The sequence below is a fragment of the Enhydra lutris genome, unplaced genomic scaffold (assembly GCF_002288905.1).
Source record: "Enhydra lutris kenyoni isolate GAN:26980312 unplaced genomic scaffold, ASM228890v2 scaffoldscaffold97, whole genome shotgun sequence".
NCBI classification, from domain to species: domain Eukaryota; kingdom Metazoa; phylum Chordata; class Mammalia; order Carnivora; family Mustelidae; genus Enhydra; species Enhydra lutris.
The window spans coordinates 2177453-2191846 of NW_019154181.1; the positions used below are offsets into that span (position 1 = coordinate 2177453).

General features: G+C 47.7%; 1 non-coding gene across 1 annotated transcript; it reads left to right on the forward strand.

Moving 5' to 3' along the window:
• The first annotated feature begins 7383 nt into the window (after window positions 1–7383).
• Window positions 7384–7455, forward strand: TRNAW-CCA. The gene has a single exon. It is a non-coding gene; the product is annotated as a tRNA-Trp (tRNA).
• The last annotated feature ends 6939 nt before the right edge of the window (window positions 7456–14394 follow it).

Sequence of the window (14394 nt, forward strand, 5' to 3'; positions counted from 1 at the left end):
AAATCTTAAAAAAAAATAATAAGCCACCCAGTCTGTGGTACTTTGTTATGGTGGCCTTAGAAAACATAATGCGATCAGTATTATTTCTTGTGTTGGAAATGTTGCAGGAGTTCTGATATTTGTGTGGGTAACTACACCAACTAGTCACCAGGAGTTAGCAATGGGCAAAAGTTTACCCTGTCTGAAAATAACCCAGGCCTTCTCATCAGCTGGCTTCCTCCTACAAGGATATTGATAGGAAGACAGTACAAACTGGAAAGATTCTTGTAGTTCACAGCACTGACTGCATATTGGAATCATTTCAGAAAATTTTTTTTTTTTATTAAAGATTTTATTTAGAGCGCCTGGGTGGCTCAGCGTGTTAAGCCTCTGCCTACGGCTCAGGTCATGATCCCGGGGCCCTGGAATCGAGCCCTGCATCGGGCTTTCTGCTCAGCAGGGAGCCTGCCTCCTCCTCTCTCTCTGCCTGCGTCTCTGCCTGCTTGTGATCTCTCTCTCTCTCTCTGTGTCAAATAAATAAATAAAATCTTTTTTTTTTTAATAAATAAAATCTTAAAAAGAAAAAGAAAAAGAAAAGAATTTCTGGAGGTGGTTAAGAGTCCGACTCTTGGTTTCAGCTCAGGGTCATGGGATCAAGCCTTGCGTCGGGCTCTGTGCTCAGGATGGATTCTGCTTGTCCCTCCCCCTGCTTGTGCTCCGTGTAAGTAGTAAAATTATTATTTTAATGGTCTAGAGTTAATCGAGGAAAACTCACCCTAACTAGAGTTTGAGTGAAGGACAGTTTGCAAAATCAAAAGCTGGAGGAAGGCAGAATTTCAGCTGAGGCTAGAGGGCCAGGAAACAGGGAGATTCAGTGGAGGTGCACAGAGACTGGCTGGCATGGAAGGGGAACAGAAGTGTTGGGGAGCTGTGGCAGTAAAGCTGGGTCAGGATGGAGAGACGAGGCAATGACCACAACAAAACAAGCAGAGAAATCAAGCCCTATAAATGTGTTTAAGCCTTGGAGTGGACTGAACAGGACCTTGGAAGCCACTTGAACCTGGGAGGTGTGCCATCAGGTGGGTTGAGAAGGTGGATTCTGGGGGCAGGCTTGGTCATGGGTCATCAGATGGCCCGAAGGCTGAGATCTGGAGTAAAGAAAAGGCCACAGAGTTCCCAGCACTCATCAGAGTTGTGGGAAATATGCATTTTGTTAAACAGAATTGAAAACGCAAAGAGGAGGTCTGATTCCTGCTACACCAAGGAAGAGCAGAGGTGGCTGGCTCTGTCCCGGAAATTCGTCTGATAAAAACTCTAGTAGAGGGGCATCTGGGTGGCTCAGTGGGTTAAGGCCTCTGCCTTAGGCTCAGGTCATGATCTCAGGGTCCTGGGATCGAGCCCTGTGTCGGGCTCTCTAATCAGCAGGGAGCCTGCTTCCCTTCCTCTCTCTCTGCCTGCCTCTCTGCCTGCTTGTGATCTCTGTCAAATGAATAAATAAAATCTTAAAAAAAAAAAAAACCACCTTTTTGCGCCGAAGACGTCTCAAGAATTCTTTCTTGGCCATTGGCTGCAAACCCCAATATTTTTCTATATCACGTGTAGCCCCTACTCCTTAAGCCACAGTTGCCATCCAGTTTCTTTGGTGAGCGTTAGTAAGCATGGCTTTGGGGGTTAGGAAAAGCTCCAGGGATCAGTTCAAGGAACAGCATCACATGAGGCAAAGACAAACTGAGAAGGTCACATTTATTGTCACGTTGGGACTAGTAATCAGGACCCTTGGCTCTTAATAGCCGTGCTCATAGCTGATACCCTAGTAGACCTAAAAGTTTCTGCTTCTGGAATTCCATTTCTCCAATGTAAAGGGTATCCACCATGTCCCAGTCTCCTCTGGTCCTGAAAGTGACCAAAAGTGACAACCTAATTAAACCGCTGAAAGATATTCAAGCTCCGGGGGCACCTGGTTTGTTCAATCCATAGAGCATGTGACCCTTGATCTCAGGGTAATGAGTTCAAGCCCCACGTTGGGCATAGAGCTTAAAAAAAAAAAAAAAGAAAAAAGAAAAAGAAAAAAAAAATTCAAGTCCTGACTTCTCAGTCAAGGGTCTCCGGGGTCAACAGAACCACCTCAGCAAAACTAAAGCCTAGCAGGTCACAGAAGCTTTAAAGGAGGGAGGGGCAGGGAGGGAAGAAGCAGCAACTGTTTCCACTCGTAATCTCTTTGGATTTTCCCATTTTAAAGGGAGGGTTTCTTTCATAACGAAGGTTTTGAGGCACAAAGAATGGAAACCTAGGATCAAAGCAAATTATCATGATAATCAAAATGCCTACCAGAAAAAAAAAAAAAAAATCCAAGTGCCTAAGGTTCACACACTCCCCAAATCTGCCGTCTTTTTTTTTTTTTTTGGCCTCTATGCAGTGACCAGATTCAATTTCCATCTCCCCGCCCGCCCACACCCCCACCCCCTCCCGCCTCGCTGGTTTAGGAGGGTCCTTTCACATCAGGTCATCAGGAGGCTAGGGCCTGGAGACCAGTCCTTGGCTAGGGCTCTGGATTATGCCACACTGCATCCCAGTGAGTATTTCTGATGAAATTATAAATGTTCCAGCAGTTCCAAGGGTGTTTGTCCTTCTGAAGAGGGGAGAAGTAAGCAGACAGCTTCCCGCTGTGAGCCCTTGGCCACCACACCTTGCTGCCATCCGCCTTCTGTCATTGTCTTCTGATGCAGGGGGTGGGGTCCTCCCACAGGCTGTCTTTGTTCCGAGCTCTCTCCACGGGGTGGCAGAGCGGCTGCCAGGGCTCCATCACAGCCTCACAGCTTCCCCCCACCCCCCTCCAGTTCACCTTCCTCCCCAAAGCCATGCTTCCTCCTCTCACCAGAGTTCCTCCCAAAATACCTTCTTGGCACTCCTCCCAGTCTCCCCCTATGCTTCCCAAGAAGCCAGCCTGCCCAGAGCTGCATGATAGAAAAACGCACTCCACAGAGCACCACCACCCTTCTCGGGCCTTTGTTTTCAAGTCGCTGTTGGAATGTGCTGGAAAAGGAATGTGTCCGTCAGAAAGATCTAGGACATCTTTGATGGGCTTTGGGGAGTTGGAACATTTTCAGTCCTTAGGAAACAAAGCCAAGGAAAAACTTCTTCTAAGCGATAGCTCAATTGCCTGGGTCTAAGCAGAGACTGAGAAGCCAAAGTTAACATTTTTCTCAGTGGTCGGGCAGCCCTTGGGATAACACCGGCAGCCTTCCTTCTCCACAGCAGTTCCTTCTGGACTTCTCCCTTCCACACCTCTTTATTCAAGAGATGTTCCCTCATACAGGCACGCATTCACCAAAGCCACCTTCCCTGCCTCGCTCCCTTGGAAATCCACACTGGGCTTGGACCATGGAGCCATCAAGATGGCGCCCATTGCTTCCTTATTACACAGTGTTGATGAGAACAGCCTTGAAGATACAGCTGTGCATTCATTCTTCACTGTTTGGTACTGTAAGGGCCTATTCAGCCAGAGCAGCCCCACCCGGGTTTAACTGCCATTTTGTTGTAAAACTTAAATTGACCTTGCACCCCACACCCCACCCCACAGGGGAACTTACTTAAAAGCAAGTCCGGCGGGCGCCTGGGTGGCTCCGTGGGTTAAAGCCTCTGCCTTCGGCTCAGGTCATGATCCCAGGGTCCTGGGATCGAGCCCCACATCGGGCTCTCTGCTCAGCAGGGAGCCTGCTTCCTCCTTTCTCTCTCTCTGCCTGCCTCTCTGCCTACTTGTGATCTCTGTCAAATAAATAAATAAAATCTTAAAAAAAAAAGGGGGTGCCTGGGTGGCTCGGTGGGTTGGGGTGCTGCCTTCGGCTCGGGTCATGGTCTCGGGGTCCTGGGATTGGGCCCCGCGTCGGGCTCTCTGCTCGGCGGGGAGCCTGCTTCCTCCTCTCTCTCTGCCTGCCTCTCTGCCTGCTTGTGATCTCTCTCTGTCAGATAAATGGATAAAATCTTTAAAAAAAAAAAGAAAAAAAAAAAGCAAGTCCGGGAAACCAGTCCCAAGTAACAAAGTCCAAATACAAGGGTGGATCAGGCCAGGTGGAGGTATTCAATCAGTGGGGGCGCAAACTGTCTCCTAGCTACCAAGGAGTATGGGCCCGCCCTTTGGGCACCTTTTGGGCGCCAATTCTGAACTAGGTGATAGGCTGGTTCAAATGTCTACTAAGGTAAATTCTAATTCAAATGGTCACCTAGCATCACTGGAGTTTCCTGTGTGTGTTACAATCTCATTGGCCACCTGTGTGTGGCCAGGCCCAACCACATGGCCTTTGCTCTATAAAAGTTAGTCTGGAAAGCAGGGAGGGGTCGTCCTCTCTATAAGGGTGGCCCCGACCGGTCTGTTTGATGGTCAGTCTGATTCCTGATGCTTGGCGCGAAATAAAGCTTTGCTTGACCTTAGCTTTCTATCAGACTTTTATCTATCTTTTATCTATCACTCTTTTAATCACGGACCCATTATTGGGGTACCCAATTTTGGGGGGACCCAACAGGTACATATTCTCTGCAAGAGAAAATGCCTGGACAGAAGGATTTCTAAAAACATTTGCCACATCACAGTCCACACAGTGTTACCAATCCACACATTCTTTTCCAGTGTTGCATGAAATCTCATAGATCTTCATTTTCCCCACACCCTCGCCAATGCTGGCACTACCTTTTTTCTTTTGGTATTTAACTGGACATTGACTGTCATGTAGTTTTGAAGTTTTGTGTATTTTACGGGGGATTTTTTGTTTCCATTTTTTCTTGTTTTTTTTGTGTGTGTGTTTTTGTTGTTGTTGCTGGTGGTGGTGGTGTTTTGAAGATTATTTATTTGACAGATCACAAGTAGGCAGAGAGGCAGGCAGAGAGAGAGGGGGAAGCAGGCTCCCTGCTGAGCAGAGAGCCAGATGCGGGGCTCGATCCTAGGACCCTGAGATCATGACCTGAGCCGAAGGCAGAGGCTCAACGCACTGAGCCACCCAGGCGCCCCTGTGTTTGTTTTTAATAAGAGTTTAGTTCTAAAATAAAGAAGCAGTGTTTTGTGGTGTCTGGGCAGTCCCAGAATTTCAGTGAGCCTTGGGCTGGGATGAGGGCAAGACCAGCGAGGCCCTATGCTAGGGGCAAAATGCAAGCAGTGTGGGTGGCACCAAAAAACTCGGTAGTCAAGATAAAAAAATAAATAAATAAGAGGCTTTAGCTCCTCCCATGGGCATGACTGCCTCCTTCCCTTCACTTTGGTAAGGCCCTGACAAGCAAGAGTCTTATTTCTTTCTTTTTTTTTTTTTTTTAAAGATTTTATCTATTTGAGCGAGAGTGAGCAAGAGAGAGCACAAGCCAGGGAGAGAATCAGACTCCCCACTGAGCAGGGAGCCTGGAAGGTTGGTCGGTGGTGGGCCTCCATCCCAGGACTCTGGGATCATGACCCAAGCAGAAGCAGATTCTTAAATGACTGAGCCCCCCAGGTACCCAAATCTTACTTTTAAAAAGGACCCTATAACCCTACCTGCACAAATCTCTTTAATCCCTTCACCTGATGATATTACCACACTGTAGTTTAAAATAAAAACTAGCTTTTGGTTCCACATCTGGGGAGAAGGGCCAGGACATGACAGGTATATCTAAAAATCTATGCAGGGCTTTCAAGAGTGTCTCTGGTCTTTCCTTGGGTGCGAAGCATCCCTTCCAGTAGATTCTGCACTCTTGACCTCTGTGGGAAAGGGGCTGGCTGTTCCTCACAGTGACTTTGCTATGTGGCCAGTGCAGGAGGTCCGTCCTCAAGAGGGAGCAGGGAAGGAAGTTCATCATCACCCGGAAAGAGAATCCAAACCTCAGAGTTCTGGCATTTCGGTCGCTTCTTAGATCTGAGAAACATTTCTGTCACTCCCTACCTCGCCACACCTTCCCCTAATCAGGGTCCAATTCACCTCGGGCCATTAAGAGCAGTAAGTAAGGGACTCTTGTCTGGATACTTGTAGAGGCAATCAGTAATCTTGGGCTAGCTGACTCTCCCCCAGTTGAAGACAGGGATAGAACCTTCTGGTCTCTGCTTCTCTGACAGCCTTTCAGCAGCTGTCTCAGGACTCACAGTTAACCTCAAAGCCTGCTATTCTCACACTTGGCCATAAACACAAAATTTGACAAGATTCCTACCCAAGATTCAGAGAAGCTCTGGTGGCCTTAGGTGTCCCCAAGTAATCAGGATGGTGAGAGAGCCCTTCACCCCCAACCGGCTTCACTGAGAGCCCCAGACACACTCACTCTTTCCCTCCTGTAAAGAGTGAGGCCCATTCTGGATCGTTCCTTCCTTGAAGAACATCAGGCCCTTGTGGGGAATTGCATTTATTAAAGTAATTGTTGCTTCATGTTCTTAGATCAGGATAGTGCTCTATAGTATTAATGGCTTAAAAAAAAATTCAAGAGCTTATTTACTCACTTATTTAATAATTTTTTCTTATTTAATAAAAAAAGGAAAAAGTACTGTCCAAAAGGAGGGACTTCAGACTCCCACGAGGTGGACAATGAGCCGCTTAAAATCATGATAGGAAAAAAATATTAACTAAACTATGTGCACAGTATTATGACAAGCGAGGTCAATGACAAATGGTTGTGTCCAATACGACCGCATCTCAAAAACGAATTGGAGGCCACCAGAAAGGAGGGGGCGGGGTGGTAATGTTCACTTTCTTGATCTGGGTGCCGGACACACGCGGTTTTACACTTCGTGAACGTGTAAGGATCCTTTTCCCTATGGGTGCCATCCCTCAATTCAAAGATCAAAACTCTTACTTGGGATTAGACCCGGCCCGTAAAACTGCAAAAATAAACATCGCGCACGATCATGTATGAGCAGGCGACCTCCGCCGGGTGGGGTTTTCAAGGACTCTGTCTTCCAGATATTGCGGTGACCCTCGTCAAAGAAAAGGTTTCCTTTTACGCTTTGCAGAGAATGAAAGAGCGGCGTCTTCCCAGCCTGGGGAACGAGGCCCCCCGGCGCCGGCTCGGGGCGGGGGAGGGAGGCGCCCGCCCACTTCTCCTTCCCCGCCCGCCGCGCCCCGCGGTCTCTCCGGCCCCGAGCCGCGGCGGCTGCAGTTCCTGCGTGCGGAGCGGGCGGCGGGCTGGGCGAGCCGGGCCCCGCGGCCACCCGGGCTCCGGCGGGGCGGGGCGGGCTGGGCTTGGCTGCCGTGCGGAGAGTCGGCTCCGCGGCCCCAGCTCGCGAGCTTCCCGGAAGCGGAGGAGCCGGGCCGCTTGCGCCCCTCCCCTTCGGTGTGACCCCAGCGCCGGGCGGGGCGGCTGGTGGGGGAGGGACCGCGCCTGTCAGCCTAGGTGCCTCGAGCCGCGGGACCGTGCCGGCGTAGCGAGGTCTTGAGCGACGCGGAGTCGTCTGTTCGCTGTGACCTCGTGGCGCAATGGTAGCGCGTCTGACTCCAGATCAGAAGGTTGCGTGTTCAAGTCACGTCGGGGTCATGGGTCCTTTTTTCCTCCTCCGCAGCACAGCGGGCTGGGAGAAGCCGCGTGGGAGACATTTGGCATCAGGCGACCGTTGTTGTACTTGCAGCCGGCAGAAAACCCCGCTCTTTTTGCCTTGCATCGCGAGTCCGGGGTTTACGCAGGCGACTGCGAGAGGCAGACGTTGCTTCTGGCGACCGGTAGGAGGCGTCGCGCCCAGCTGCGCTCTGATTGCCGCTCTGCCCACGCCGCCCAGCCATCCACACTGGCCCCTGGGGCTACCGGCCCTCACCCTTCTCCCTGCTCCCCTCCCCCAACGCACTTGGGCACCTCGGAACACCCCCTGCTGGAAGGTTGAATGCGCCACCAGAAGGGTCTCTCGTCCAGGAAGGGGCCCCTCTGTCCCAAGGAAGACTGGGTGCCTTCTGCAGGTGTCTTCTTGCTCGCCCTGACCATCTTTTTTTTTTTCTCTCCCCCTCCAATGTCCCCTCTCACCTGGATTGTTAACACCACTTGCAGAATCTCTGTGAATTTAACCACAGCCTTAATTCCAGGATACTCCCCTCAATATTGTTTGCTAATAATTACCACCACCACCACCACCCCCGCCCCAAATCCAGAAAGTGCTACCTGTCTACCAGTAGAGGGATGTCTAGGGGGGAAAAAAGCAAGTTGCATAAAAACGTCAACACATACTGTATATATTAATGCTACATATTTACTATAAATCCATATTAAAATATGGATGGGTATTTTTTGCACCAATTCTGGGAGAGTGGTTACCTCTGGGGAATGAGGAAAAAGAAGGGATGGAGGCAGAGTCTCATTTTTTTTTTTCTTTAAATAACCACCTCCAAAATGTTAACATTAATTAAATCTGATTTGAGGGTACATAGAATCTAATATGAAACCTGGGTTTCAGGTCAGAATTCACTCTACCTGCATAGTCCCAAAACCTCTAAGTCAAAAAATTATTTTATAATTTCGTAGGTCAGTAGGACCCACAGCATGCTGGTAGGAGCTGGGGTACATTCTCTCTGAAAGAAATACACCCTCAAAACAGGCCTTCTAGTTTTAAAGGACCAGTCAAAATACACTCATAAAAAGAGGGCTAAGAAATTAACAGAGGGCACCTGGGTGGCTCAGTGTAAGTTAAGCCTCTGCCTTCGGCTTGCATCATGATCTTAGGGTCCTGGGATCAAGCCCCACATTGGGCTCTCTGCTCCGCAGGGAGCCTGCTTCCCCCCACCCTCTCTCTGTCTGCCTGTCTGCCTACTTGTGATCTCTCTATCTCTCTGTTAAATAAATAAATAAACTCTTTTAAAAAAAAAGACATTAACAGAAAAAGGGACAGTAAAAATGATTCAGTATGTTTTAAAATAACAAAAGAAAATTCTAGAAATGAACAGTTTAATATTTGATATTAGAAACACAGAAGTATATTATCCAGCAGATTAGACAGAGTGGAAAAAAATAATTACTGAAATAAAATTTTTGGCAGTTCAAAATGTGTTTGTAAATCTTGGCATTCCCTCCAAAAGGTGATGCCTAGTTCTCATCCCCTTGAATATGGGCTGAACTTAATGCCCCTCCTCTAACAAACAGAGAAAGGATAAGTATGGTGTGTGACTTGGACACTTAGACAGAAAAGAACTGTGGATTCCTGCTTCTCTCTTGGATGACTGCAGCCCCAGGCAACATTTTGATTTGAACTTCATATGAGGCCCTAAGACACACCTTGAATTTCTGACCCTCAATAACTGTGTGAGATAATCACTGTTAAGATGCAAAGGTTTGGGGTTAATTTCCCATGTAGCAATAGATAACTAATACAAAGGTAGAATTAAAGGAGCTACACCAAAAGCAAATAAAAAGGCAAAGAGATACAAAATATGGCGGGGGGGGGGAGATGATGAAGACAATGAAAATGTCTAATCTCAGCCTAAATGGAGTTTCCACGGGTAATAAAGAGACCGTAGGGGAGAGGTAGTATTTGGAGAAATGGTACAAACTTTTTAGAATTAATGGGGAGACATGAGTCCTCCCTCACAAGAAGCACTTTATCTCCTAAGTATGATAAGGAAAGAGACACCCATACCTGTATACAGCATGAGGAAACTGCCCAATATAGAGAATAAAGATTTTTAAAACAACCAGGGGATTTACAAAAAAAGGCAATTATCTACAGAAAAATAAGAGTTGGACTGAAGATGAATTTTTTTATAAAAGATTTTATTTATTTATTTGGCAGACAGAGATCACAAGTAGGCAGAGAGGCAGGCAGAGAGAGAGGAGGAAGCAGGCTCCCTGCTGAGCAGACAGCCCGATGCAGGGCTCGATTCCAGGGCCCCGGGATCATGACCTGAGCCAAAGGCAGAGGCTTTAACCCACTGAGCCACCGAGGCGCCCCTGAAGATGAATTTTGAGCAGCAACAATGAAAGCCAGAAGCGCACTATTAATTCGAAACCACTGGGTAGCCTGGGTGGCCCAGTTGGTCAAGCCTGGGAATTTTGGCTTCAGCTCAGGTTGTGATCTCAGGGTGCTGAGACTGAGTCCCATGTGCGGCTAGCACTCAGCACGGTGTCCGCTAGGGTCTTTCTCTCTCTCTCTCTCCCTCTGCCTCTCCCCCAACAACATAAATAAATAAATAAATCTTTAATTCCAAAGCACCAAAAGAAAACAATTGCCAACCTAGAATTATATGTTTGGGAAGTTATCTTTCAAGAACAGAGATATTTTTGAGTGCCTGGCTGGCTCAGTGGGTCGAGCATCTGCCTTCAGCTCAGGTCATGATCCTGGGGGCCCCGAGATCGAGGCTCATGTCTGTTCCCACTCCGTGGGGAGTCACCGTCTCCCTCTGCCCTTCCCTCTGCTCCTGCTCCCTCTCCCTCTCTCTCAAATAAATAAGTGTAATCTTAAAAAAAAAAAAAAAAAAGAATAGAGATATTTTTGGGTACCTGGCTGGCTCAGTTGGTAGAGCATGCAACTCTTGACCTTGGGTTTGTAAGTTCGAGCCCCACATCGGGTGTTGAGATTACTTAAAAATAAAATCTTAAAAAAAAAAAATAGAGATATTTTCAAACAAATGGAACCACCAGCATCTCTCTCTGAAGGACTCTCTGGAAAGCATACTTCAGGGAGAAGGAAAACCCTCCCAGACAGAAGGTCTGAAAGGCAAGAAGGACCCAGTGAGGGGCACCTGGGTGGCTCAGTGGGTTGGGGCCTCTGCCTTCGGCTCAGGTCATGATCTCAGGGTCCTGGGATAGAGCCCTGCATCGGGCTCTCTGCTCAGCAGGGGGCCTGCTTCCTCCTCTCTCTCTGCCTACTTGTGATCTCTGTCAAATAAATAAATAAAATATTAACAAAAAAAAAAAAAGAAGAAGAAGGACCCAGTGAGTAAAGGAAATGGTAAACATGTGGATTAGCTAACAAATCTCGACCATACAGAAACAAACAAACAAACAAACAATCACAAATGTGTGGATTTGCAAAACAGAACTGCAGTACTGGATAAGAATAACATGGAAGCCAGAGTCAACATACTCTGGGAGTAAAGCCTTTTAAAGTGATTGTATTTTTTGAAAGGAGGGATATTTATGAAACAGAAGGCCCATTAAGTATATTAAAATGTAGGATAAACACTAACAGAGTAGAGGTAAGTGGTTGAGTATGAAGACAAAAACATCAGCTAAAGATATTAAGGTTTAAATAACAGATTAGTGAAGTTGGTCAAATGCACATAGGTAGAACTCGGCACACAGCAATTACGTAACAGCGTTCTTGAGTCTGCATGGAGCATTGTACATAAATGTGAGCATTTTCTAGACCATGAAGGAAATCTCCACAAACTCCAAAGAACAGGTATCATTCAGGTCACTTTCTCTGACCCAATTACCACTAATGTAGAAACCAGCAAGGAAAAGCATGCTAAAATTAGGAAGTGTAAAAGCACTTATAAATTACTTCATGGATCAAAGACAAAAGCCAGACATTTAGACAAAAGAAGAAAATTTGGGTTATGGACATGGCAAAGAAGGAGCTAAAATGATCACTGTTTGCAGATGATTCAATCACATAACTGGAAAACCTGAAGGACTGGGCTGAAAAATTACTAGAAACAAAAAGAGAAGTCAGTAAGATAGGTACAAAATTAAACGTACAGAAACCAATAGTTTTTAGAAAATCAACCAACAACTGATTAGGAATAAGGTGAAAGGGGGCAGACATAGGAACAAAGCATTTCACATTCATTTTATATGTTGTTTAGATTTTTTTTTTTTAAGATTTTTTAAAATTTATTTGACAGGCAGATCACAAGTAAGCAGAGAGGCAGGCAGAGAGAGACAGGAGGAGGAGGCAGGCTCCCTGCTGAGCAGAGAGCCCGATGCGGGGCTCGATCCCAGGACCCTGAGATCATGACCTGAGCCGCAGGCAGAGGCTTTAACCACTGAGCCACCCAGGCACCCCTGTTGTTTAGATTTTTAAATATATGAATATATGAATATGTTATGGATAGATGAATATATTATGATTATATTACCTTATCAAACAAAAAAGTTATGAACATCAGTGAGTGCTGTACTCCTTGAGGATACAGACAGACCTTATAAGGGACATTGGTGCATGGATAGTTTTTAAGGGCAGGGTGTCAGGCAGGCATACTGAGGGACCTGGGACAGCTAAAAGGTCAGGCAGAGAGCAGGTTCCTAGAACAAAATCTCTGACCTCAACATCTAAGAGCTCGGGGATGGGATGTCCCTGGTGGTGGCTTATGTGGCGGTGGATGGAGTAAACAGGGGCTCCCTTGCAGGCCCCCTACGACCATATGTGTGAATTCTGTATGTCACCTGTGTGACCCACTTGTCCTAATGTGACTTCTCTCGTGGGTGCCCCAGTTATTATGTCCCATTCATAGCCCATATGTGTGTCTGACCCAGTGTGTGACCTTCCCATGTGACTCCTCTGTTGACCTCATTCATGTGACCCTTGCCCTCTAGCTTCCAACTGAGTTAGGCTGATGCGGCGTACCAACTGGGGGAGAAAAGGAAGAAGTATGGACAGAATGAAGACCAACGGAACACGAAAGCAGGGCCATATGCTCTGAGCTTGCTGTAGAACGGAGTCCGAGACCAGCACCTGTGTTTTGGTGGAGACCCAGAGGCGGGCAGGGGGTGGGAGGAGGGCTTTACAAGTGGCCTGGGGAAGCTGGAAACAGGCTGTGTGATTGCTCACAGGGGCACCTTTGCTTTTCTCTGGCTGCTCCTAAGTCAGAGGCAGGGACAAAATTCAGGGCAGCTGTGAGTGGTTAATCAAGTCCTGGCCATTTGGGGCTGATTGTTTTAGAAGTCATTGCTTGGCTTTCTGGATTGTTGTTGGAGATAGTCTGACTTCCTACAAGTCCCAGTTACAGCCAGTTGCCTTCCTGGGCTGGTTACTGTCCTGAGGAGTAGATGGTGTGTTGGAGCCCCCCCCTTTTTTTTCCTTAAATAATCTCTGTGCCCAACATGAGGCTCGAACTCACAACCCTAAACTCAAGAGTTGCATGCTCTACTGAATGAGCCAGCCAGACGCCCTTGGAGTTCTACTTTGATATTGGCCTGGCATTGTCCATTTGTATATTCGTTCTCTCAAAGGCTGTTTATCCCCCAGCTGCTTCCCTATGGGGTCACTGCAACTTGTGGCCTCAGCGGAGGTTCACAGATCACATCAGGTGGCCTCTCTGCAGGGTCCCCTGGGTCCCCAAGTGCAGGTAAGCACTGCCTCCCCTCAGGTCTGCAGGCCCCAGGCTCAGAGACCCTGGTGGGACTCTCCAAGGGACTCATGAGTGCGTCCTGTCGTCCTTGGTTCCAGAGAGATGGAATATGCTTGGGCATCAGAATCTGCTCCTTCAGGAGACAGAGCACAATTGCAACCAAAGCTTCGAGAATTCGGCAGTGAGCCCGGTTTCTGTTTCCTCCCCACATCCCATTTGAACTTGGTGCTTCAGAGGAGGGCAGGGGAACCAGGGGGACCTCAGCCCAGGGGCACACAGCAACGTGTGGAGGGGTCCCTACCAGCACATTCCCCTGAGCTGCCCTTACAGGGGAAAATTCTAGAAGCTGAATGTCAGAAAGAAACAGAGCAACATCTGCCACCTTTATCTTCAAGAGATGCGCAAAACAGACAGTGGCAAAGAATAGAGACAAAAGTGACCGGGGGAAACCCAGATGTATTTTGAAGTGTCCCGAGCACGTTCTAGAAATAGAAGGTCTCTCATGTATCAAACAGAATGATAAACCCACACACTCACACATGGGACTGGAAAGGAACATGCTGAAACACTAGCCAGTGATTATCTCTGGGTGGTGAGATGACAGATTTTTATTTTGTCTTTGTGCCCATGTTTCTCATTTTCCCCACAACGAATGGTAAAGAATGGTGGCAAGTGTGCCAAATGGGGTAGGTCTGGGGGGCTGTTTGGCTCCACATCCTGGTTTTGTCTCTGATCAGTTGTGTGACGTGGGCGATTTATTTTATTTCTTTTTCACTGCTCAGTACCCAAAACCCTCCTCTGGAGAATGGGAACAATAAAGGTTCCTACCTCATAGGGTTCAGTGAGTGAATTTATGGAGAGTGCTTCACACAGCGACGGACAGGCACAAAATAAACACCACAAACTGTGGTGCTGGGTATTATTACCATTATTATTCCGACACTTACTATATCCAAAGCCAGAAACTTCTGGTTAGATTAGTCCGTAAGGGAAGGTCACGTGAGTCCAGCACTCGGACGTGAGAGCATTCGGCTGCCTGTCTGACCGGTGATTCTGTGCTCTGTGTGCTGTGAAGGGATCATGCAAATCCACATGGGTCTGGCCACAGTGGCAACCACAGGCAGCCCGACTCTGTGCATAGCCCCCCTCCCCACCCTGCGTGATCTTGACCCTAACTGGGAACGCAGAGAACAGAAAGACGGCG